At 44.4% G+C, this 22,490-nt stretch overlaps 2 long non-coding RNA genes across 5 annotated transcripts; one reads left to right on the forward strand and one right to left on the reverse strand.

The window, feature by feature from the left end:
* Nucleotides 1-3,566: 3,566 nt before the first annotated feature.
* LOC127343714 (uncharacterized) lies at nt 3,567-10,435 on the reverse strand. Of its 3 annotated transcripts, none has more exons than XR_007877474.2 (8): nt 9,894-10,435; nt 9,476-9,613; nt 8,711-8,820; nt 8,318-8,486; nt 7,965-8,090; nt 7,523-7,572; nt 4,021-6,946; nt 3,567-3,915 (listed from the first exon to the last, which is right to left on the reverse strand). It is a non-coding gene; the product is annotated as an uncharacterized lncRNA (long non-coding RNA). The 3 variants fall into 3 exon arrangements; XR_011752228.1 differs by having other exon boundaries at nt 4,021-4,246; nt 4,347-6,946; nt 7,523-8,090; nt 9,894-10,434; XR_007877473.2 differs by having other exon boundaries at nt 7,523-8,090; nt 9,894-10,434.
* A 4,762-nt stretch (nt 10,436-15,197) lies between these two features.
* On the forward strand, nt 15,198-20,339 carry LOC127343724 (uncharacterized). 2 transcript variants are annotated; one of them, XR_007877476.2, is made up of 7 exons: nt 15,198-15,309; nt 15,700-15,890; nt 16,657-16,772; nt 17,350-17,464; nt 17,537-17,698; nt 17,987-18,155; nt 20,123-20,339. It is a non-coding gene; the product is annotated as an uncharacterized lncRNA (long non-coding RNA). The 2 variants fall into 2 exon arrangements; XR_007877477.2 differs by having other exon boundaries at nt 17,408-17,464.
* The last annotated feature ends 2,151 nt before the right edge of the window (nt 20,340-22,490 follow it).

Here is a 22,490-nt window from a genome sequence, read left to right on the forward strand (position 1 = left end):
CTTCTTCCCCTACCTCACCGACTGGGAGGCCGTGCACTACCTCCTCCTCGCTCACGCCCACCTCCTCGGCGCCGCCTGCCTCGTCCTCAAGGACCGCGCCATGGAGACCTCTGCTGGACACGTCGACTCTATGCTCCGGACCGCCCTCAAGTGCGCCGCCCTGGCCGCAAGGCACCCGGAGCCCGACCGCCTCGTCGCCGCCTGGCTATCGCTCTCTCCTCGCCAGCTGGATGACATCGTCGCCGGCGACCTTTCCACCGTTCGCCTGGGCGAGCTGGCCGGTGATGCGGCCAAGAAACCTTGGGAGCTCGCGGCGTCCCGGCAGCAGCTGCTGGAACTGGAAGGCGACGTGCCGTATTACTACCACACGAGGTCCCTCAGGCGCGCGCTCCTCGACAAGGTCCACCGGCACTACCTGCGGGCGCTCGCCAGGCTGCCGCGGCGCGAGCTGCGCGGCCGCTACCACCGCGCCCTACTCGCCGGCGGCGGCTGCTACGGCCCACTCGACGACCCCGCCTCCAACATCGTCCTCAACATCGTCTGGTACGACGCCACGTTCCCGCCAGCGAGACGCGACCGGACAGAGGAGACCGTGGACATGATCGGCACCGACGCCCTCGCGCGCGCCGCCAGCCGCTCGACGTACGGCATGCTGTCCTTCCTCTGCACCCGCTTCGACGGCCTCTCCGAGCACGACGCCGTCCGTTGCCTCCTCGACGCTGACGCCGACCTCCACGCCGCCGCCCGGGACGCGGAACGCCGCGGCCACCATCAATGCGCCGGCACCACCCTGCAAGAAGCCTACGTGGCCGCCGCCACGGCCGCGGGCCACCCGGACGCCAACGCGCAGGCGGCGTTTCTCGCTGCAGGTTGCGTCGACGCCTTGGTATTGCAGCAGCCGCTAGAGTCCCCGGAAGACATCCTCAGGCTCGCCGAGCTGCTGTGTCCGGCACCGCCGCCGGAGCCGGTCGTTCCCGAACCGGCGACCAAGCTGTACTGGGCGATCATAAGGGACCGGAGGAGGCAGTTCAGGGCCAACGAAGCAAGGATCGTGGCGAAGGTGAATGCCGCGTTAGAGCAATACGCGGCGGCGCTGGGCAGCACGGCGTACGAGCTTCACGCCATCTGCGGCGTGAACGAGGACGTCTCCGGCCCCAACGAAATCCCCAGCACCGACACCAGCACCCATCTACTCCCATACAGATACGACCGCTCCCACATGAACTTCCTGGCGACAAGCATCGGCGGCGAGCCGGTGCTGTTCTTCGCCGAGTGCCGCAACTACAACGATGTCGAGGACGAGCAGGCGCCGCTGTGCGTCCCGGTGGGCATACCGCCGCCGAGAGCCTCTCTGGTCCGGTGCCTGTACTGCGACAGCAAAGGGGGCAACATTGTGCACCCGGCGTCGACGGAGTTCCACGGCCGTGACAAGAAGTTCGAAGCGGCGGCGCGCGGCGGGACGCAGGTTCGGCAGCTGCACCGGAACGAGGACATCATCCAGAGAAGCGATCACTATGCGGAGCGCATGAGTGCGCTGCAAGAGGACTGCATATACTACGACAGCGACGGGGCGAGCAGCGACGATGATCGGGACCTTCTTTCTATGTGTGAATTTGACGAGTGAAGACATTCCTATTCCACAAACTGAAAATGAAAGTAGTAATATCGAAATCGTCCGTGAAAATGGATAATATTTGAATCTATTTTATAAAAATAAATATAAATGTGGTATTCAATTTTGAAACAAACATGGATATGAAAATAGTTATATCCGTATCTCAATAAGAATTTTTTCACCAAATTTTAGTAATTTGACTCCAATATACCAATTACCTTTTTTTTGCGAGGAAACAGCTGAAAATACAGAAAAGATCACCACAAACTCAGAAATTCCAACCTAGTCCTTCTGTAGATTGATGTCGACAACGAGGAGAGAAACGTGCCGATGGCGCGCCGCCGCTCCTTCTCCACTGATGCCTTGGATGGAAGAAGATCCCCAAGCGGACGGGAAGTCGTCGGGCCTCGAACTCCGGAGAGCCTCCGCCTCGCTCCATCGCCGGCATCGCCTTGAAATGACTCCAACTGCTTCACTAAGGTCGACCGGATCCGCCGCGACGAGATTCGGAAGGGGATCAAGCGCACACGGCGACCCCGGGGGGCCGCGAGCACGCGGAAGGGGACGCTCCGCCGCGACGCTCCGTCGAGCACCGCGGCCGGAGAGGAAGAGCACCACCTGCAAAACCAACACCAGCCGCGCCACCAACTCCCTGACGCCGCCGGCGAGGACCCTAGCAACACCTACACTATGTACACGCCGGGGCCCGAGGTTCCCCCACCTCCCGCCGCCGGAGCGGCCGACCGAGAAGGGGGAACCGGCGAGCCGCCGGCGGCGAAGTGGAGTTGACGGGGTGGGATTCAGAAATCGCCTCTCAGGTCGCGGGAGAGGATAAGGGTCCAGGGCTCCCTTTTCATGTAATATACCAATTACCTAACTTAGAGAAACTAACAAATCGACCAAATATTATATGATTGAACTTGAAACTATTATGCATTATTTCAATATATTTCTCTACCATTCTATAGTCGGCTCATTATAAGATATAAGTCTATTACTATTATCTTACACCCGCATCTGCTCCAAATTTGTATTCAGCAATATCCGTATATGCATCATTACTCGTTAACGGTTTTAGGAAGGGCACTATCTAATCCGCATCCGATCGGGTTTCAATTCCTATAGTGGAAAGAAAAAGATGGCCTTCCTTAAGGAGAAATGGACTTGTAGCACCACCAATTTGGGAAAAAACTTCAAACGGAGGCCGAGCTACACGTAGCTCTTTACTTTTAAACACTCAGAATTCGTATTTCAAGATTTTGAAAAATCCAAATCAAATTTAGAGATAGCCAATGATGTAAAATCTCAATACAAACTAGTTTATATTCTAGGTACACAAATATGATAAATTCTGACAAATTTTATAGTGAATAGTACATATTTTAAGACTACTAATTTTGTCAGATTTTATCAATTTCGTGTAGCCTATAATATAAAAGAGTTTGCATTGAGATTTTGCATCATTTTAGGATACATCGTTGGCTACCTCTAGAATTTTGTTTCAGTTTTTTGAAAACTTTGAAATACGAATTTTGAGTCTTTGAAAATAAAGAGCTACATGTAGCTTGGCCTCCAAAACGCCACTCCATCGATTTGTGTGATATGCTTTAAGATTTGGATAGGTAGAGAATCTTTTGCATGCACATAGTACTATGCATACCCCACATAAAATTGTTTGTTTGGACAAAATTCAATTTGAATTCTGAAATACATATAAACATAATGATGCACAATAAAACTAGATACAAAAATGTGTTTTTAAACTGGAACTCTACGGCAATTGCCAAATATTTTCTAAATTTGATGAACCAAGTTTGAAACGTAATGAAAGAAATTGTTTCAAAGAAAAGTTTCACCTTGTTTCATCATATTTGATTTTGTTTTTTTAAGTTATCAAAATCTATTCAATATTAGACTTATTTTGTAGGTCTTTTTAATAGGAAACCAAATGTTCAAACGGTTTTCAAATTAAACTTCTAGTTTGGATTTTACAAGTTTTACATCTAGTATGAATGGATAGAGAAAAAAACTGACATAACTTAGAAAAAGTAGAATAGGGAGACGGTGGATCCGTGCATGGGAGGCACCTTGTATGTCAAATAAAGAAGGAATATTAGTATGAGAATGAGTTGGCATGGCCTGAAATACTTAGAAATTCAACCTCACAGGTTTAGAGTCAGGAAAAGAAAACAATAGGGGGTTCTGAAACTAATCCCGCATTCAGCATTTGATATCGCATTCAGCATGACTGCAGCTAGTAGCAAATATCCAGGTTGCTTGTTCAGTTGCCATTTCTGAAACTGAGTATAACCCCACATTGTTATTACTAAGGTAATGTTAAATGTATGATAATTTAAAATGGCGCAGCAATTAGAACAAAAGGAAAAGAAAAAAACATGTCACACCTGACTCGTGATGCATGGAGAATGTATCCGGGAGCTCCGGAGCTGCCCTGCCCCATCAACAAAAAACATCCATCTTTTACTACCCAAGTTAGTACCGCCCACTCATCTAAAGCAAATATCATCTTGTGCCGCCAAAACAACGAACAAAGTGGAAGCATGCAGTCCATCAGGACGAAACATTCTTGGAGCTGAGCGAGTTTGCGCTGCCGCCCTGGGAGCTCATCCGCTGTTAAACCATACGCAAGTCACATCAAACTTGACATGCCATATTAAAGAAGGATAGAATTAATAGAGCGACATCCAGAAGAAAAAACAAGGAGAATTACCTATGCCATTGCCACCTCGGTTATCATCCCTATATCAAGAAAACTGAAGAGGCTAACAAACAAATATTTGTACTTCATATGGACAACTTCACATTATGCATATAATGAGATATACTAAATTCAGGTACCAGCAAATTGAACCCGGTGTGCATTGCCACAGATCAAGAGTAAGTTTCATGCAAGAGTAGCCAAGAGTGCTACAGATCCAGACTAACTTTTGTGCATTTTCTATGAAGGCACATCCACCAGGACATAGTGAAATTGGGAAATTCCCAGCTTTGGACCAAATCGATTAGACTGAATGAACCAGGACTGTAAATGATCTAAGAGTAATAAAGGGGCATACAAATTATAGCAAAGTACCAATTCTCACAGCAGAAAACTAAACAAAACAACCTCATGAGACACCAGAGCATCTTACAATGACACATGCAACACTATGTACTGAGAGTTTATTTTCAGAAACACTATGTACTATCCCCTGAACAAGAATGGACATATGCGCCTTGTGCCATTCTTAGGAATTCAGAAACTAAGAAACCGCATATGTCCATTCTTGCTCATTGCAAATCAAGGTGAAGCAAACACAAAATTCTGTTAAGATGCCAACTCTCAATCTTTGAATGCACCTCCAGTCAAGTACTCCAATCTCATAGACTTACAGTGATACATTTTGTTAAGATGTCCAACTCTGAATCTTTGAATGCATCTCCAATCGAGTAATACAGCTCACTGAATTACAGTGTTAAATCTTTGAATGCATCTCCAATCAAGTTATACAATTCATGAATTACAGTGATACATTTTTGTTAAGATGTCCAGCTCTGAATCTTTGGATGCATCTCCAATCGAGTAATACAGCTCACTGAAATACAGGGTTAAACTTTGCTAAGATGTTCAGCTCTGAATCTTTGAATGCTTGTGCAATCAGGTACAATACAATTCACAGAATCACAGTGACAATTTCTCGAAAGACAAAGCTTCGGGACTTATCTCCTTCCTCTGGTCGACATGGTCGTCCACCTCGAAGAAATGCCAGCTCGTCTCGTTGAACGCACGTGCGAACCCGTCGCCCTCATCCACATCCCCGGCCTCGTCGACGCGCTCCTCCCACGCGAAGCGCTCCGCCTGGAGCACGAGCACGCAGAGACTGGAGGGCCTTGGCGGCGGGGCCGGAGCGGTTCTCCTCCGCCTGGAGGGCGTAGCGCAGGAAGCTGTTGCCGAGCACGCAGACGCGGCGGAGCTGGGCCCAGTTGGCGTCGAGGAGCGCGTCGTAGAGCGAGGCCTCGCAGTGGGGCATTTTTTTTTCTCCGCGTACGTGGAATCGAAACTGCGGTCTCCTTTGTTTGTTTTGTAGTACACGCCGCGAAATCGAAACTGCCCACCCGCCGGTTTCTCGTTCGCTCGAATCACCAGGGCGGGTGTTTTCTTCTCTTCCCATCGCGCGACCCCTCCATTTCTTTCATTTTTTAACCAGGGCGCGCCGAGGAGGAAAGGAAATGAACGGGAGGATGCTCCAACGAATCCAATTGTTTTCTTAATTTCCTTTCTTTTCGCGATCGACTCCAAACCTAAATTAGCTAATCCACTTTCTACGTGCAATCTTTTCTGCCTGCCTGGACCGCCTCCAAAATTAAACTGCCATCTGCCACGCCACCTCTAAACTTGGAAATTCTCCTCTCTTTTTTTTCTTTTTCCCATCGGAGACTTGTACACACATCATCTACAACGGAATCCATCCATCCATTCTTCCATTTCCAGTCGAAGAAGGAGTCTTTATGTTTGGCATCATCGACAATAGCTAAATTTATCGGGTGCTCCGTGCTCAGCTCGGCCGGCTATCAGTCCGCTAGATCTGGCCGGTCCGTGCAATCTCCGAATTGTATCTTCTTTTTTTGTTTTGTTGGGCATGTTTTTCCTGCTGCCCAGCACTTTTCGTGTGTGTGCTTTCCTTGTATGATCTTTGCTTTATTTATAAAGCTGAGCGAAAGCCTATTTCAAGATTGGAGCTCCCTTTATTAAATACCACCAAATGACCCAAACAACGAAAAAAGATAAAGCTCCGCGCTTCGTCCAAACGAAACAGGGAACCAACCAAGTCGTCCAAACGAAACAGGGAACCAACCAAGTCGTCCAAACGAAACAGGGAACCAAGTCGCAGCACTAATTGCAGCTATGCTCGGCCACGCCACCTCAAAACTCTATAATAATCTATACTACTCCCTTCATCCCGTGAAAATTTATCAAAAAATTCTTTTTAGTGTCCGAATTTGGACGAATTTCCGACGACTTTCATGAAACGGATGGACTAGTATAAACATACTGAGGCTCACTAAGTAAGATGGTTTCCAAATTAGAGCTCAACTTGCCAATTCAAGCTTGCCACCAATTCTTTAAGAAAAAAAGTGCATCAGTTCAGCTAATTAACATGCTAACAAAACGTGAATGATGAATATGACAGCACCAACACAATTACCCAACCGGTCCTAGGCCAGCACGGCAGCGGCTCCACCTGAGCTAGCCGGCAACACAGTTCTACAATGTCGTCGTTCGGTGCGTCTGCCTTGCCCGCGCTTCACCGTTGGCTTGCCTCGCTGCACCTGCACAAACAAACCGCAGCGAGTTAATCGATTTCTTCTTCTTTAAGAAACCAAAAGCACTAGCTAACTAACAAACTCTTCAAGTTTAATCATCAATGGTGTTGAAAAACTTGACATGGCCTTTGCCTCTTTTTGGACATCCAGAGACCACAATTCATATAGCAGAAACAGTTAAAAGTGCATATACCAGCACACCTACCTCTAGATGCATTCAAACACGCAGTCCAACTTGACTAGCATGTTAAATGCTGAGAATATCAACTAGTACCTGCAATGGCACGATTCCAGTACTACCAGAAATCACCCAAAAAATTTCATCAAGTTCACCGAATTGTAGCAACAACTCTTCTTATCTGATTGATTGGTGGTAGAAAAACAACAAAATAAAACCCACAGCTTCAATAAAACTCCTTCGACTTGAATACAAACCGCAACAACAACAGTGATATTACTAAACGTTATAAATTATGTTGACACAAAACTGGATACTCCAGCCCAGCAATGGGCATGTGGAGAGGCTACATGGTCAACTACATGCACAAGAGTAAGAAATCACAGAGAGGACCAGAATCATACCTAAACACATGGGGTCAGACCAAGGCGACCGCTCTCATTGTTTAGCCCTCCTAGTTATCCTCGAGCAAGAACAAAGCATGGTCAGGTAAAAAGAACACTTATATTTATAGAAGGATCCAAATAACAGCAACTAATAAGCGCACATGTAACCAACTTAAGCATCCAACATTCGACAATTAAGAACCTATTGTTCCCAACTTAGGCATAACTGGAATCACGCTACACCATTTGCATGCAACAAAATAATAAGGGGATGATACTGTAAGCAAAAGTTCAATTATGACCGAACCATTTGAGATTTAGGGAACCATTTGAGATTTATGGGACCATTTAAACTATTGTCCAACCAATCTAGAACCAATTCAATCGTTAAATCCAGAAGAACAAGTGGAAGCTCCGTACACTAAAACAATCGCAATAAGTACACTAGTCCATTCACAACCACCTGAGTGCCTCCACGATGCACTTTTTGATGTCGCCGATGGTGTTCGCCACAACACCTCCTCCTCCCGGTTCCACTCCGACGCAGGTTCTCGCCCTTCAGATCCTCCTCCGACATGCTTTCAACCTGAAAAATATGCATGATTTTCAGCACTACCTATGCATATCAAACATCAAGCAAACAATTGAACACATACTATTTCCTACACATCTACTGCCAAATTGCCAACGCACAACAATTTTTCCTTGACTGAAACAAGTTGCCATCTATACATGCAAGCACATTTGATTAAACTCAAAAAATGAAACAATTGTTAGCAACAACAGATTGCAGGAGGGTAAGAGGGAGCTCACCGGCAGTAGCTCGTTGGGGAGGTGGTCGTTAGAGCCATGTCGGAGTCATGGCAGCCCACGGAGTTGTACAATGTCATCAATTTTCTGCGGCTGACAGCCCGCTCTTCCCTGTTGGCTGGCCGACTCTGTTGTCCTTGCACAGCTCAAATGCATCTTCCTGTACGACTGCCTGCATAAAGCAAGATACTTCAGATGTTCAAATTAAGAACCGAAATTTAACATATCATATAACATGGCATGAACATGAATAGCTTGCAATATTTGACAACTGAGAACTTAAGGTTCTCCACTATTCACATAAAAGGTATGACTGGCTAAATAAACAGACTAACACTTTATAATCAAAGCAGATGGATACAACGATGATGAGTACAAAGTATTAGCCAAGTACACCTTCATACGATAAGCATCTGCGAGTGAACTCGAGTGGATGTCGGTGTTTTGAAGCTGTCCAACAAAATCAATAACATGCAGCAGCTCGAAGAAATATGTAGCCGACCTATCTGAAAAGGCAGAAAAAAAGGAAGTTAAGTACATGTTGAGGGAAGTATTGAAGTATGAAATCTTAATAGCGCAACACCAACAGGCATTTCTGTCAAAAGAAGTTCAGAGTAAAATCAAGATGCCTCCTACCATAAATAAGCAGGAATGTGCATCACCAGAGTTTAATCATAAGCAGGAAGTTGGGTCCCAGAACCACAATGACTCAGCAATGTGCATCACCAGATTAGTTGTGTTTATCCCATTTTTTTTTTTTAAAAAAAAGAGTATAGTACTGAATGTTACGGCCAGAGCAACGACAGTTGCAGAAACATACAAATTTATCAAGTTTCAATGCTTAATCATAAAAATGGAGAGATGCTCGCCTCTACAAATTTCTGCACTATATGTAAGAAACAATTGCACTAATTTGCATTTCAACAAATACAATAAGTGGCCACACAGAATCATTAAGCTGAACAGGAAAGCAGGTCAAACACCCTATTTTTATATGCAATGAATGGGCAAAGCAAAGGTATGGCAACAAGTAAATGAAGCTCTATATCTTACAGAATATATCGACATGTTGCACCATACAACAACGATTTGCACAATACCTCTACACCAATCGAAATAATCACTTCCGAACGCCTAGGCGGCCAAAGAGAAAAAAATGACCTTTGTTGCTGATGTCGATGATATCTGGAACAGCGTTCGGGCAAGCTCCTGCACGCCATGGACGCCTGATCTCCAGCCAGCCACCCTCCTTCAGTTCCTTGCAATGACATCATCAGCCACGGGCAGACTCCCATCAACCTGGAAATTAAAATGAGGCTAGATGTCAGGACCATAATAAAATAGAGCTCATAATTCTCATCGCAAGGCGTTGAAAATTGACATCAACACTGCTAATGTAGCTACTTTTTCTTTTTTTAATTACCGAACAATAATGTAGCTACTTTTTCTTTTTTCATGCATCATGGTTTAATTACCGAACACTACACATGCCTAATGCTGCTAAATATAGGTGTGCATCCTACATACAGAGGACTCTACTAGAGCCCCTAAGCTGACATACAGAAGAACAAAATTCGACCTTTGATTCTCCACACGCAGACGGAGGAAACAGGAGCAGCTGCTGCCGGAATGGCGGGCCTGGGGGAGACCACCGAACAGCGCGGTTCCCCTCCTCCGAGGAGACGCCCTCCTTGCAGCGCGTGGAGGACGACGGCCTTCCGCAGCTCGCGACTTGGCGGCCGGCGCGTCCTGGTGGCCGGAGACACCTCGCCGGCGTGGAACACTGCAGCACTGCATCGGCTAAGCTGCGACGGAGTCCGGCCAGCTCGACGGAGCCGCGCGCATAGGGTGCACGCGCGCGCCGGCGAGCAGGCAGGCCGCGACGCCATGGTCCTGGCTGCGCCGGCTCTCTCGTTGCCGGCGCTGGGGGCGGGAGCGGATGACGGGAGGAAGTGGGGTCGTAGGGGGAGGAGGCTCGAGGATGGCGCAGGGGAGGAGATGGGGTGGCGGCGGAGGGGCGCAGCCGGCGACGGCGAGGGAGGAGCGGCGGCGGAGAGGAGAATGGGGATTAGGGTTCTGGCCAGGACTAAACTAAAACTGCAGCCTTGATTACCCAAACAATTTGGCCCAATTTGATAGTGGACTCCGACCCACGATAACTGGAGTATTTTATTTTACCTCTTCCCGCCCATTTCCGTAAGCCTCCGGTCGTTTGTGATAACTATATGAAGCTAAACTAGTACTAGCCACACATGGTACTACAAAATTTTGGGCTAACTATGTTGAGTTCGGACGTATAATTATCTTGGATTTTCTAGACAAGTTTCAGGTAAAACTCAAATCTAGTATAAATCTGGTCAGAATTATTTTAAATTTGAAAAAAAACGATAGAATAACTCTGAAAAAATTCATGAGGTTTCCTTGATTTTGGAGGGTCATGGAATTTTTCTAGAAACATATCTCAAAACCATAGTTCTTGGTATCTGTACGCCCACCAATAGAAACTGATAGAGCCATCCTGCCCACGTCTGAGATCACCTAGCATTCCACATGTCCTCACACACTATTATTTTATGCTAGGGGTCTGAGATCACCTATCATTTAATCTGTCGGGGTGGTCGTGGTTAGGGTAGGTGGGGCCACTGAGGTGGAATAAAAGTGTCAGTGCCAAAAATATAGTTAGATAGGCTAGGCCGGATGGCAATGGTGCGGCGGCAACAATTATTATAAATGGTACAAGCATGGCTATGGCGACGAACAAAGGCCAAGGATGTCTAGGTTTTCTATAGGCTTGTAGAATAATAGCGAACTTGACCGTGAGGGAACTAGCACACTTAACTTCTGAGTTCCTTCCGTCCCGCTTCCATGTACTTTGCGCACATCTTATTGATATTACTATCATATCAATCCCATTAACCTCTTGGTCACGATATCACACTTCTTAGATTTTTTATCGATCTAGGTGTATCGTCGTCGTTCGGCATTGACCATGTCGTCGTCCCCACATATGTATTGTGGGTGAACATAATTTGTCATTGCTAAACCACCAACAAAGCCCGTCTCCACACGCAAACTCTTGATCTACTGGTAAACAGGTTAGACGGTTGTTACTACACTGGGCGCGCGATAGACCCGCCGTGCCCGGTGGACAAGCCCACAACTTTCGCTATGGATCTACTATCTTCTCACAATAGATCCCTCAACTACGACCTAGTGGTAATAAAACCTGGTAATATTATGCATCACCGCTTGCCACACACCACTATGGATCTCTCTGTGGTCTCATCATTCTGAGGATCATTAGATTATGTGCTAGCCATGCATTGCCTAGCATGCGGCCTCTGTAAGGGGTCACCATCGATACATGTTGCCACTGGTTACTGGAGGTGTCATCAACCAGCCGCAACACACCCACACATAGCACACGAGCGCTATGTCTATTAGGGAAGCAACCTATGTCATGCATCAAGCTTCATCATCCTCGGCATAGGAGTTGGCAGCGTCACGACCGATGACCACTGTGCGCGAGTATAGCTTCCACGGCCGGACGAGGTAGTTGGTCATGGCAACAAAGGTCGTATTGCCGGCGAGCTCTAGCGTGACCACGATGGAGCAACCCTGCATGGTGGTGACCATGTTCTAGATCGGGTAGGTGCGTCCCTACACCGTCACGGTGTTGCTCTAGCTAGCCATCTGGAGCTGGTTATTGAGGGTGCAGTTTAGGAAGATGATGGAGGTGTTGCCGAAGACGTAGTCGACAGCGCCATAGATGTCGCATGCCCGGTATAAACTGATAGAACCATCCGTGTGTGTTCGAGGTCACCTAGCATTCCATGTGTCGTCACACGCCCTTATTTTATGCTAGGGGTTCGAGATCACCTAGCATTCCATGTGTCAGGTGGTGGCGGTTAGGGCGGTGGTTGGGGTGGTGTGGTTGGGGGCGGTGAGGTGGAATAGAAGTGTCGATGGCAAGAAGACAGTTAGGCTTAATGGCAATGGTGGTGCCAAATGTAATTATAAATGATACAAGCATGACTGTGGCGATGGCATAGGCCGAGGATGTCTATGTTTTCTCTAGGCATGACGATTGTAGAATAGTATCAGAATTGACAATGAGGGAACTAGCTTCCAACTAGGACGCCCCCAACCTAGCTATCCCAAATAATTATTTGGTTCTTACAATAATTACACTATATTAATTATTATATGTGGGATTAGTCCATATAAAAGTTAACTAAAGTTTATTATCCAAAAATATATGCCCTCTATTAGTTCATTTGTGATGCATTGTTATAAAAATTAATTAATATTACACTCTCTATTTGAGTAAGCATTGTTTGCACGATCCGAAGTCAATCCCACTCTAGAGATCGGAGATGGGTTTATTTGTTTGGCAATGGGCTGAGAGCAACATATTTGCATCAAAGACATGAGGGTAATGATGAAGAGAGATTTTACTATTGGTATGATCACAAGATTGTACAGTACTTAGACATTGAACTCCACAGTCTTATAGATGCACCCGATGAGGTTTATAGATTGGATCTAGGGTTCATGTCTGAAGAGTCAACGATGGTGATTTGGTGTAGTGGTTTGAGCTCATTTCCATGACGAATGTGCTTCTGTATATGCGTAGGTGGTAGGAGTCTCCATGTTGCACTCTTGCCCATATGATTTTCCCTAACAAATCCTTGAGATCACCTCAAATAAGGATACACATGCATTTTTTTTAATCTTCTTTTACTGTTTTGGGCAAGCACATGAACACTTTTAAATATTTTATTCCCAATATTTTCAATTTCACAAATGAATACATAAAATACAAGACAATTAATTTTGACATCAACATACATTTATTTCCATGAAGGTTATGTTAACGATACATGAACAACACCATTATTATACATGAACCAACGATGCCCCACCGCATTGTCTCCTCCGACAAAGGACATGTACATGGTATTTCAGGAGAATATACACAACATCACCTCAAAGAAACGATGATAATGATGAAGAGTTTCTCTCAGACTTTATTATAAGTATGATCACAAGATTTTACAAGATGAACTTAACGGGCTTATGGATGCACCTGACGAGATTTACATACTAGTTCTAGGGTTCATTGCTATGGAGTCTACGATTGTGGTTTTGTGTAGTGACTCGACCTCCTTTCCATGATGAATGTGCTTTTGTATATCTGGACGTTGGTGGTAGAAGTCTCCATGTTGCACAAATTCCCATATACTTTGTCCCTAGCTAATTCTTGTGACCACCTCAAATAAGGATACACATGCATTTTTCATCTTGTTTTACTATTTTTGGCAAATGCATGAACAATTTAAATGTTTTTTGTTCCCAACATTTTCAATTTCACAAATAAATACATAAAAATGAGAAATTTAATTTTAACATTAACAAACATTTATTTCCATGAAGGTTATGTTGACGATACATGAACAACCCCATTATTATACATGAACCAACGATCCCCACTGTATTACCCCCTCCGACAAAGGACATGGAACGGTATGTCAGGAGAATATACACGCCACCTCGCCGCCCCGACACAGCGAAATCAATGGGCGATGCGTAGCTCTCGGTTGCTCGTGTCCACCGACCTGCTGGCTTGTCACGTAATTCTCACCACGGGATACTACATCAGATGAGTTCAATTCTTGTTCCACGACTTATTGTTGGAGCACCGCCCGCCTCACCACTATGGATATCCGCGTGATTTCATCATTCTAGTGATCATTAGATTATGTGTTAGCCATGCATTGTGTAGCATGCGGGCCCCCATGAGTTAGGGGTCACCATTGGTAATGGTTGCCACCCGTTGATGGAGTTTCCATCGGCAAGCCGCATGATGCCCATACATTGCACATAGTTGCTATGTCTCCGGTTTCCTCATGCTCATAGTAGGAGGTGGCTAGGGGTGTGCAAAACTAAAACCGTTGGAACAGTAACCAGTTAGTGGAAGTAGTTCATTTTTCTTTCATAAATCAAATCTTCGCTTCTACTTTAGTGACAAAAGATGAACTAAACTAAAGCTGGCCAAACCGTGAAACCGGTTTGCCCACCCCTATTCAATTTGGAGCCATTCGTAAAAAAAAACCCGAGCCATCAAGCCCGACTATTCAATTTGAAGATATACAAGTGTGTGCAGTGCAGCTAGGTAATCTGACTATATTCAGATGAGGTAACTCAATTTAGAGCACCCTAGCTAGCTAACTGAATTACTCGTGTGCAAAAGAAAAAAGAAAGGATGAACGATTGGTGGAGAAGAGTGGAAGACCACGTAAATTAATTGTCTGTCATGTAGGCATGCTATGCTTCAAAAACGTCAGCCCTTCTGTTCCAACGGAATCGGCATGATGCATTCGATTGATATGCATATCACGAGCAGAAGAAAATTATCGGTGATTAGTTATGGTAAGGTGGCGCCAAACCAAAATGTTAGGACCAAGGAGTACACAGCCTGCCAAAGTTTTGCTTATTTTGGAGTAAAATTACGCTGACTGATTTGGCGCTGTTTCTGCCTGGAATTGTGGAGGCGGTTTAAATGGACTGCTAAATTTGGGTTGAGTCTCCTCCATATCTCGCTCGATTCAGATCGCATCTCTTTCATTTTTCTAGAAATTTTCTTCTCAGTACGGATCAGCCCGATTCGTATCTCGCCGCCGCCGGCGCCACCCAGCTCCGCTCACCGGAGCCCATCCTCGCTGCTCACCGGCTACCCCCGCGCAGCCTCCTTCTCACAGGCCGATTCCCCTACAGCCGCCGCACTCCCGCGCCCGCCCCCGGTCGCACCCATGCCAAAACCCTAGCGCTCCACTGCCGGCCGGCGTCGGCAACGAAGCAGGACGCCCTCGCCTGGCTTCTGCTCCTTCTCCGACCACCACGCGCGACATGGACCCCCTCGTCGGTGGTCCGGTCCGGTGCTCTCCTCCACGGCTCCGACCCATCCGCGCCGAGCTCACCCGGCCGTGCCCGCTGTAAGCTCCCGAGTGAACCCCTTTCCCTGTCCACGCCTAAAAACACAAGATTTAAGGCCGTGACGTGTAAAAGATGAGATTGTTAATGGACCACGGTCTTGCCTGCCACACAACTGTTTTGGATACATGTACCATCTATCACCATCAAGTCCAAACGATGTGAAACTGCCACATGTTCACAGATGCTAGTTTATTTTTCCACCCACTAGGACAAATACCTAATCTACATGTGCTTGTCTGAAAATTTGACTGAACAAAAGCACGGGAAGGGTTTCTGATGCTTGTATATAAGTACGAGTTGATCGTATTGTTGAATTCATCTCTTGAAATTTTGACTCTTCACTGCCTTTTTGTGTGTTAATCCAATGGACCTGAATGTTTTGATCGCAGGGGGATGTTCACCTGGAAATTCATGTACTGAATATCAACCAAGGATGGGCAGCGGCATGGCGGCTAGACCACGGTGGAGCTGATGCGGCCAGCCAACGAGCCATGGCTCTGGGACCCTGACGGTCGGTCGGATGCCGGTGTCCTTGGGGCCTCGATCATCTGCAAGTGCAAGGATTTCAACCGGAAACAAGGTAAAATGCCCCTGCATACCGTTGGTGATATATACATGATTTTCCAGCAGTTCAATCGGAAACTAGGTGACAAGTTTTATTGCACTATCTATGTGGCTTGAGTGGAGTAGCTCTGGAGTCCATATCTTCGTTATATAAGAAATTACAGGCTTTCTAATATGTGTTCAGCTTCAGGTAATTTGGGGAATTTCCCCGCAAAAAAGGTAATTTGGGGAAATGGATAACATATGTTGTTCAAGAATGTTGTACTCTCATACACTTCTAGTGTGCACATTTGGCAACAACATGTGAATTCAAAGAACCCTGTCTCGTTGGATCTGTAACTACAACTTAGTGGTCATCCACAGGAACTTGTATCGTTATTGATTCATATGGTTCAACTTAGTTACAACTCTATGTATTATTAGGGTGTTAGCTTTACATGAATTTTCATCTGCTTGGAGAATCTCCGTTAGGTGTGTTTTGATAACTGTCAAAAAGAATTTGGCAAACTTCTTCCCCCTTTCATTAAACATAGTAACAAGTACAAGAGAGGGATATACAGTCCTTTATTACAAAGCTCGCAACTAGATACAAAAGTTCCTAGAACGCATGATTGTCTATGGTAAATTGCTTGATGTTGAAGTGTTCCCAGATAAATTGTAGTCTTCTAGCTATTTTTTTAATGTGATTTATTGCTAAATTTTGCAACATTTTTATGGTATTGGGTTTGTGGTGCAATTTATTATTATGCTGCCGAGTTAGTCACCTTCTTTGCCAAACGCAGCTTGGGGTTGCCTCCATCCAGTGGCGACAGGGCACCCTCCCCACGTTCTCCTCCGTCGCAGCAGGTTTTAACAATGCCCTGGCTTCGTCCTCGACAGCAAGAAGGCCATGAAAACGGTGAGACATCTACTATTCTCTCTATCCCTACAACAAACCGAGTTGCAGGAAGCCGACTGTTTGTAAAATGATACGATCTTGCACAGCTTTTAGTGTTGTATGATTGGAACCTGTAAGCTTCTGTTTGTAGACCTTGTTTTAGTTAAAACGGGATATTGGATGCACAAACTAGAACACAAATATAATATGTAATATAAATTAATGAAGATTTTCAAAAAACCTGAACAAATTCATGTCTATTCCAGTCTATTCGAAGTAGAGGCTTATTCAGAAGCAAACCTTTGATACTCCATGGCCTATTTAAATGGACGTTCCTGAACATGGAGGATTTGTGAGCATTTCAATGCGATTGGAAAACTCGCGTATATTGTGCCCTCCTTTGATCTTTAGTCTAGTTCACATTTTAATGCATAGTTTCTGTATTATCTTGGTCTAAAATTGCAAAGAGATATGTTTGTTGTTCACTCAAAATAACTGATGATTTTTTTAAACTATTTGTAGAAAGATAGGCTTGTTCTACTTGTTGCCCTCGTACATGTATTTAGATTTTAATGGTTTATCACATTTTCTTCTGTAGCTGATACGAGCAATTTACTTTTATCTTGACTCCGCGTTGTTGTGTCCTATGGAAACAGTCGCAATTTATAGCCATCTCGTCATCAACAAGTCTGGTCACATATATAGTACAAAAGGTATCTTCGTGTAATCATCCTCCTCTTCTACCTTACAAAAATGGAGTCTAAACAACCTGCGCATCTCTCAAGGACTATGACTCGGCCAGGAGAATGGACACCAACGACAGTCTACAATTTGGCATTTGATGCATGATATCTCTCATCAGTTGTCCCCTACTACCATTGGTTGGAATGGAATTGACAATCTACGGGCCTGCAGCTTTGACCTCCACTTCTTCCAATCTCTCGAAGGTATTCACTTATGTCATGTTTCTTGTAACTTGCTTGACAACTAGTATCTGCATGCTGATGCTATAGGTAGTTTGAGTATTTCTTTTAGTTGGATAGGTTTCTTTATTAGTGGACTCGTGAATTATAAAAAAATCCTCTGCTCTCTAGCTATCCACTTTACTCCTTTATCAGTGTTAAGTTATGTTTTGAACACCAATTTTGATAATTAATCTACAATTATGGCAATATTAATTACTACAGCATCTTCTATGAATTGCTCGCGATTGACCGGGTCTTACGGAGGTGCAGGAAGAGAAAGGTTTGATCTTTGGCGTCCATGGCCATAACATAGCAACCGACTGGAACGCGTAGAGCTGATGTGGTCAGCTGACAAGCCGTGGCCCTTGGACTCTCACCAACTCAGCCATCCTCGGGCCCTGAACTATCTGCGAGCGTTAGGAGTTCAATTGCAAACTAGGTGAATCACCCCTTCCTATGTTGTACGGTTATATTTATATTTTTCCAGCTGTTCAATCGGAAACAAGGTGCCAAGTTTAATTGGTATGTTTCTGTGGGTTAAATCCAGTAACTATGGAGTCCATAACTTTATATAAGAAATTCAAGACTTCTTATGTCAGCTTCATGATATTTGGGGAAATGGATTATATAGTTCAAGAATTCTACACTCTCGTACATTTCTATTGTTCACATTCTAAACGACCTGTGAATTCAAAGACCTGAGTGGTCTTTAGGCTTATCACGTCAATAGGAACTTGTATAGCAAGTGATTCATATGGTTCTACTTAGTTAGAAGTCTACGTGTTATTGAGTTATCTTTACAGTGTACTGCTATTTTTGTGCCATGAATAAGCTTCTTGAAATTTTTCTCTTAACTGAATGTACGGCTCACTAAGCATGGGATTGTCGGTTTCTTGGCTGTCCAGGTCTCAAAAAAGGGAAGATTTGTTCGTCGGGTCGGATTAATAATTAATTAGTACCCCACTTCAGCGTGTACAAACACAAATAAATGAGCTCAATCGGTAGTTTTGCTAATGAGAAATCGTTTTACACATGGCCAACCAGAAGTGCGAGTACACTCTACCAGGCAGGCAGGAGGTACAGCCAACCAAGCCAAAATTTGAATGGATTTGAGATTTTTCTTACAGAAAGATTTGGATTTGTTACGTACAACCTTGGTACGCATTGTACCCCGCGGAAATGGGACACCACGGCAGAACTATTTTAGCATTGTTCATGTCTGGTGCTACCAACACTGCACACACACTCTCCGGGATATTTTTTCTGCGCGGATTAATAATGCACCTTCATTAGAGTACTAATTTTCAGAGTAAGTTGTGAGTGAAGCAGAGATCTGCTTTACTTGTGCATGGACAGGAGGAGGCATGTTGTTGCCTCAGCGGCAAAAAGAATTACTTTCACTTCTATTGTCGATTCTCCAAGTTTTATTGGTCTATCTATGTGGGTGAAGTGGAGTAACTCTGGGGTCCACTTTTTTATATTTGTTGAACATCGGGAATTTGGGGAAATGAAGAATATGTGGTTCATGAATGTTGTACTCCCGTATACTTTTGGTGTTCACATTTAACACCAGACATTTGCAATCAAAGAACCATGTCTCATTGAATCTGTAACTAAAATTGAGTGGTTTTCAGGCTTATCTCATCCAAAGAAAATTGTATAGTAACTGATTCATATGGTTCACCCTAGTTACAACTCTACATATTATTGGGGTGTTAACTTTACATAAGTTTTCATATACTTGGAGAATCTCCGATGTGTTTTATGTTTTGATAATTGTCCATGGCAATTGCTTATATATTTATGGATATGATACTATGCTATGTATCTAGGTGTTTTCTTGAACTATCTACTTTTGTATACTGAAGTGTTCACAGATAAACTTGCAGTCTTCTAGCCATCTTTCTGTATAATGTGCTTTGTTGCTCGGTATGTTATAGACATATAAGTGCCAATGGTTCATGCCATCATGTATGCTTGCACTTGTAGACATTGTGCACTTTCATGCAGAAAAGTGTATTTGCACCAAGTCGGATCAGTTTTAGTCAAGATACAATAGTTCTATTCCAACTGTCTAGCTAGTGTGGGACGATAGAAATGTTGCCACCTCTGGTGTAATCTGGAGGTGCACGTTACATTGTTCGATTAAGCCATATTTGCATCTTTCTTCAAGTTGACTGCTGGCATCTACACTGGCGGTCACACCAGCGTCGACGCCACACCAAACCCTCTCCTACTCAGGCCTCCCCGCAGCCTGGGCCGAGAGCTGGGAGGTGTTCAAAGCACCCCTTGCCCCGTAGTAGGCCTGCTTGTTTGTTTTTCTTCCTTTCGTTGGACTGGACATAACCATGTATATCTCTATTTCTGTTTTACAAACATCCTCGTGACCATGCTTATTTTTGTCAGATGTAGCTGGCCAACAAGCTGCGGCAATGGGACCCTCGCTGGCTCCCTTGGAGCCTACACCATCCGCAAGCACACCTGACTGTTGTGGATGTCTCCGGCTCCGGCCGCATTACCCGTCTCCAAGTCGGCACCCACCGCCAACTGTAGATTTTATGGGTAATCTGTTGGTGGGAGACACATAGGTTGAGTAGAAACAGCTCATCAGCTGGTGCCGACCACAACCATGCTCTTGCCGCCGCACCATGTGCCCTCCTGCTTGCAACCCGGCGCGGTGCGCCTAGTTGATGATTTGCTGCTAGGCTTACCCTAGACAATGTTGTTCCAAGCAACAAGGCCGTCTGAAAGTGATGGACTTACTTCTGCTTACTTCTGTTGCATGTTTGAAATTGTCCCTTAAAACTGGTACTAATAGGCAGGGCATACTGTAGTAGGATACATGGTATCTTGTGTTCGTTTATTAGAGGTTTTCATAGACGTGGACAAGTTTGTGGTCTTGGAGTGAAACAACACTGTGGATTTTTAAAGTATTACGTGTCATGTCTTTGGTGGGTTTACATTTTTAAACTATAATGTGCAGATTTTACTTCGCAGTATTTTCTAGTGTAAGTCTGCCTGTACTTTGAAGTGGGTTGTCTAAAAATTTGCAGGTGGGATATTTGATTCTTTTATTTATGGCATGTTAATTGGCCTGCAGCTGTTTTGTATGCACTATTCATAGTAGATTTGTCAAAAGTTCTTGTTCGTATTATTGTATGTTTATTTATTCATTTTGCTTAATTTGTTGTAGGCTTCCAGCCATCGGACCTGGAGAAAGAGTCAGGTAGGTCTGGGGCATAGCTATAGCAGTCTGTCCTAAACATCAGCAGTTTCAGCACTTCTCTGACGATCACTCCAAAGATCTTCTGCAGCGGTGTCAGCGGCGACACAGGTGCATATCTCGGTTCACGAGTCTGTTTCCTTACCTTGTGAATGTGCTATTGGATCATGAAACAAATTAATTAAGCCTTGTTACCTTCAAAATTGAGATATCTCCAGGTCTAGATTACTAATTACATACCTTCATGTATTCATCTCTAGGGAGGGGGCACCCATGGTTCAGATTTAAAAAGTATAACAGAGCAAACATAAAGTCCCTCCTTTTTTATTGGTTACTTTCTTCTGTCTTAGTTGCACTCTTATGTATCATTGCACCCCTCTATTCATACAATCCATGTTGCATTAGATCCATTAAATAACACCTAACTGAGCTGAGTTTTGAGGTAACATTTCTCGTATTTTTTTATGATTGGTTGTTCTTTCTTCACACGGCCTCATTGTTTACTTTCTACAGTTTTTATAGTGTACCACTAGGTCCACTACTGCAAAATTCAAGTACATTTGGTCTGAATGATGGACTCACCATCTAGAAATTGTAGATGTTTTTTTCTAATTGGATGTAATGAAGGCTGGTGATTTTTCTATTCATATCCCAAGTCATGATTTTGCGGATTCATAATGAAAATTTTGTTTTTTAACAACCTGATCTACATTTTTCACTAGATACCACTGATTCCTCATACTTTTTTTGAGTTATGCTGACACTATTTGGCCTTGATTCGTTCTTGATGGTCTCCTTTATTACATCGTATGGTCTCTTTGCTGTTTGGGATGATTATTTTGTTCTAGATAAATTAGCCTTATGAATGTATGGCATGTTGTTCTGTAAGAGGAAAGCAAGAAACTATGTCATTTTTCCTCTTTACCCCATGGCAATATCATATTATGATCATTTTTTTTATTTTCTCATCACTGGAGTTCATGTCTTCATGGGTGTATACTCATGGGTTCTATTGTACATCAGTTTGGAGACAATCAGACAACAATAATAACTTGCATGGGGATAATATTGCAACACGAGCCCGCGGTGTGTGGAAGTAGGCATCCAAAGTTTGCTGACCTATATGGTGACCAGCTTCCATCCAGGAAGTTTAGTTGATCATTATTGGAGCTCTAGTCCTACAAATAATCTGCCAATGTATGTCACTCAGCTTCTAATTTAACTATCATTACATACCCATAGTATGTAGAGTTCTAGTGTATTCATGTTACCTTTAGCTTTAAGTTTCTTCATGTGATATATAGGGCCTCCACTTGCACATGACCTATATTTGCATGCTGCCCGAGTGGTTTCAGTCATTTATGTCCTGAAACAGGAACTAGCTTTCTTTTGCCTTACCTTTTTTTATGAAATTAATCATCAATTAGCGTGCCTTGAAACTCCCTGTATTGTTTCAGTAATATATGAAAATGTTTATTTTGGCTTCCTTTTGAGAGTGCTCCCAGCCAACCATATTTTTGTAGTTGGTTACTTATCTTTGTAGTTGATTAC

This window comes from Lolium perenne, chromosome 1 (assembly GCF_019359855.2).
Source record: "Lolium perenne isolate Kyuss_39 chromosome 1, Kyuss_2.0, whole genome shotgun sequence".
Lineage (NCBI taxonomy): Eukaryota > Viridiplantae > Streptophyta > Magnoliopsida > Poales > Poaceae > Lolium > Lolium perenne.